Source organism: Gossypium hirsutum, chromosome D11 (genome assembly GCF_007990345.1).
Source record: "Gossypium hirsutum isolate 1008001.06 chromosome D11, Gossypium_hirsutum_v2.1, whole genome shotgun sequence".
Classification (NCBI taxonomy): Eukaryota; Viridiplantae; Streptophyta; class Magnoliopsida; order Malvales; family Malvaceae; genus Gossypium; species Gossypium hirsutum.
In genome coordinates, this window is record NC_053447.1 from 70,540,459 (window position 1) to 70,544,670 (window position 4,212).

General features: G+C 34.1%; 1 long non-coding RNA gene and 1 other non-coding gene across 3 annotated transcripts; one reads left to right on the forward strand and one right to left on the reverse strand.

Moving 5' to 3' along the window:
• Window positions 1–249: 249 nt before the first annotated feature.
• Window positions 250–1,395, forward strand: LOC121223527 (uncharacterized). Of its 2 annotated transcripts, none has more exons than XR_005920834.1 (2): window positions 250–797; window positions 1,100–1,395. It is a non-coding gene; the product is annotated as an uncharacterized lncRNA (long non-coding RNA). The 2 variants fall into 2 exon arrangements; XR_005920833.1 differs by lacking the exon at window positions 250–797 and adding an exon at window positions 817–942.
• A 2,180-nt stretch (window positions 1,396–3,575) lies between these two features.
• On the reverse strand, window positions 3,576–3,737 carry LOC121224051 (U1 spliceosomal RNA). Its single transcript, XR_005921514.1, has one exon. It is a non-coding gene; the product is annotated as a U1 spliceosomal RNA (small nuclear RNA).
• Between the last annotated feature and the right edge of the window lie 475 nt (window positions 3,738–4,212).

The window sequence follows — 4,212 nt, forward strand, 5'->3', positions numbered from 1 at the left end:
AAAAAAAAAAGAACAAGTAGGAAATGTTTCAAGTGGAGCATGAACAATAGAAGAGGGGTCAAATTAGAAATTTAGAGATATTTAAGGGCTAATCAGATTTTTGACCTTGTAAAAGCGAAATTTAGAAAATAAAATCTGATATTTTTCATGTAATTAATGGGTAGGTGGGATTAGCCTAAATTTAGTATATGGTGTATGTATAAATAGGTGGTATGGTGACTTGAAAAAACACCTTAAATTCACTTGAAATTGAATAAAATTATGTTTTCCCCTTCCAATTTCATGCGTCAGTCATTCCATTCCATTTTCTTATTTCTTTACAAAATTGTTTAATTCCTTTCTAAGTCCCTTCCCTTTTCATCTACCACCATTTTCATTTAAACTATTTTCATAAACCAATAAAATCATGCTTTAGCTTTAGGCCGGTATTCTTTCAGGTCAAGAATCGTGAGAAATGTATCCGCACTAAAAATCTTTCATAGTGGTATTCATTATCTCTCCAGAATATTGGATTGACAAATTCATCCCTTAAAGTTGACTCAATTTTAACACAAAGTGCACGTTGGGTTGGAGTTGTTTTAGCATACAGTTGGGAAGACGAGATGTGCTGTATTTAGATTCTCACGAACAAATTGGAGTATCCTGGTGGGTCCATACTAGTGGGATTTTCATGAAGGGAGACTAATTAGATAAAAACGTCCTGTGCAGTTGAAGCCGTTAATTCAATTTGGGTTCTTCAGAATGCAAGGCTACCGAAGTCTTGAATCGCGAACGCTTGTATCGCGGTTAGATAATCGGTAAGGGTTGGTTTGCAGGGCGTACTAGGATCAACTATGATTGAAAGAATTGGTTGTTAGGACGTTCTTAGCTACTATAACCAACTTATTGTTTGGAGGAGAGAACTCATTTTCGAGGATTGATTTAGAGGCCGGACTTCACCGAGTTTAGGGCTAAGGCTTTATAATTCTGTTTACAAAATCCAAATTCATTTTCTAGTTTAATTTTACTTTAGATTTCTTTAATTGCTTATTTTTACTATCTCAATTATTTAATTTTTAGATATTTCTAACTCCCTTAATTTATTTAATTTATTTTTCAGCAGGTCTATTTGGAGTCGTGGGCATGATTATTGTCACGATTATCGGCTCGACCCGAATTTTGTTCACAAGAAAAACACGGAAGTTGATCATAATATCCAATCCTTGTGGACTCGACCTTACTACTCTTTACTACTATTTAGAGTTATTTTATTGTAGGAATTATTTTTATTGGTTTCAACACCCATCAATGCCCTTTGTTTTCGAAACATGAATGATTTTCTGCTTATGCATTTTTAAGGTTAACCTTCTGGTTATATCGAACGCCATAGCGCTGAGGGAGATCGTTTTTCAAGCTCTTAGAGATGCATCCAACTCGATTTGACTGTAGCCAATGGTTGTAGCCAACTTATATAAATAATTAACATGTTAAGATTTTACATTATATAAATCCTCGTACTGTTCTAAAATTCAAATTTTAGTCCCTATATTTTTATTTCTAGGAATTTAGTCACTTTCCTTTTCAGATTTAAGAATTTAGATCTAATTGTTAATGCTGTTTTTTTTTGGTTAAATTCAGATTAATTACATCATCATTTTTTAAAATTACATAACTACCAAGTGATATTTTTTTTTATTCCAAAATGTCACACTAACAATTTTAACAACAAAAAGTTAACATTGTTAACAATTGAATTTGAATTTTGAAATTTAAAAAGTAGAGACTAAATTCTTAGAAATAAAAGTCGAGGGACTAAAGTCTTGAAAAGTACAGGGACTTATGACATATTTTTACCAATTCAAGGATAATTTTTTTTTCTTAAATTGAATAAGAAACGTATTTCTTGAAATTTTTAATCCCATTTTTAACAAAAAGATATGAAATACTATAAAATACATCAGAAATAATTTTAACAAAAACAAATGAAGCTAGAGAATTTGTTGTGCATAATACTGGCATTGAAATGTAATTTATTAGTAATGGAATCGGAAGCAGTGAAAGCTAATTTGGGGTGTCAATCAAAGCTCATTCTGCACTCTCACCAACCTCTATTGCAGCGTAGTCACAAAAGGGCTTGCATTGATCAAGCTAATTGTTATGTATATGGGAATGGGATTTTAGTTAAGAATATTTGACATTTCACTGTACAACAATCTCGTACACTTGCGTGTATCAATACGGATTTGGTTTGGGTTTTAAAAATATTTATTATGTGAAACTCATCCCTTGCTAATTCCAAATCTTTCTATAGGAGAGCCATTAATAATACAAGTACGTATCAAACCATGTATGAAATCAATGAAGCCTTTACTAATACGCAATGAAGGTATCCGAAGTTGAAATACAACCACTAAAATGTCCATAAGAAAAATTAGACTGAATTAATGAAAACGAAAACTGATCATAAAGCATAGTTGAAATACAACCACTAACATTTTCTTTCACTTGAGCTGCTCAATCTCCTAATCAAAGTGATGATGCTCATCCGCATGATGCAAAATAGGTTACAATAAAAGTCCATTAACAGCATGCGTTCAACTCGGGTTGAGTTCTAATTCAAGTGATTGGATTAACAATTTACAAATTTAGATATGCCAAATAAGATGAAATTTTGTGATTTAAAAAAAAAAAAAGCTCTTCCAACTGTACGCCTATCAATGACGGTATCTATCTTTAATGACTCTTTCCCAGATAGACTATCGACCTAAAGCTAGATGGGAAGTTTAGCTACTCATGAAATTATGGATACTTGTATAAAGGGTTCAACAAAAATTAAATAAAAGAAATGAACAAATAAAAGAAAGGAAAAAAATGGGAGGGTGGCGTGGCGGCTCAATATTGTGCAAGAGAAAAAGAAAGAAGAGAATTAGAAATAGAGAAGGAAAGAAATTCCATCTGCAATTTAATTCTGCCCAAAATGAAACGAGTATATTGTATATTATGTTTAAACATGAGATGTTCAATACACATATTGCATTCATGTTTATAATTTTGACAATAACATGTTGAACCGATGAATTTGAATTGTAGTTACATACAGTTGAATCAATTACCAGTTGTCTTGTTTTTTTATATGGACAGTAACATGTTGAAAATAAGCATGATTGCAACAGGAACCTGCCATCATTATGGAGGTTAAGGAAGGAAAAGAAGGATCTCGAAACGATAGACATGATTGGGTAGGAGCAGTTACGCTTCCTGGAAGGGTTTAATGGTCTATACCAGACAATCAAAGCACGACTTTTCAATCGACTGCAACATTTATTAAGTGGTCAATAATGCTGCAGTGCAGCTTTTGTTGCTAGATGGTACACTTTATCCCTACTTCAATCCTGGTAATATTTTAGGTGCAAGTGCTCAACTCGGATATTATAGATTTGGAACATTGGTGGATCTTTCCAGCTTCTACTGCGAACTCATGCAGATCCAGCACATTTGGGACATCATTCCACAAACCCAGACCAAACTTCTTAAACAGATACCCTCAAATGACATTAAGCAGAGCCATCAATGAAAACTTTATACTTAGAAATTGGGTAGGGGCCGCGCGAACGCAGGCCCCCACTGCCACAAATTATGACGTAGGCTCTCCCAACTTGGGGAGACCTTAGGGTAGCACCCCTCCCAAGTGCAATGGAGGTCACTACCCTAGGCTATGGATCTTTCTGATCATCCATCAACCCCGTCCAGGTAAGTATGTTGTAAAGTAGCAGCTTGCCTTTTATTTATACTCCAGCATTTTGCTCCACTGCCATCACCTAGCGATGTGGGAGTTATCATCTCAGAAGTCAGCAGCCCTCTTTTTAATCACAAAGATTTGGTTTTTCTGTTATTATTTTCGTTTTTTTGGTGAAAAGATAAGATGAATTACATCAATTACATAAAAGTACCATTGACTTTATCTTTTTGTAAAAATTCTAAGATTTCTTTAGGTGCTTCATCAAAGACCTGCAAGGTCGATTTCCAATTCAAGCTAAGTTTAGCAAGTCGATCTACTACCAAGTTCTACTCTCTCGGTATGTGATTGATCCTCCACTGTCCTTCAAACTTCATGATACGTTGAGTCTTTCTAAGCACAGTAATTCCTGGATCCTCCAATCCCAAATCGGTCAAGGCGTGGGCTACTTCAAGGTTATTAGTCTGAATTATGGTCCTTCTATATCCTTTATTAAG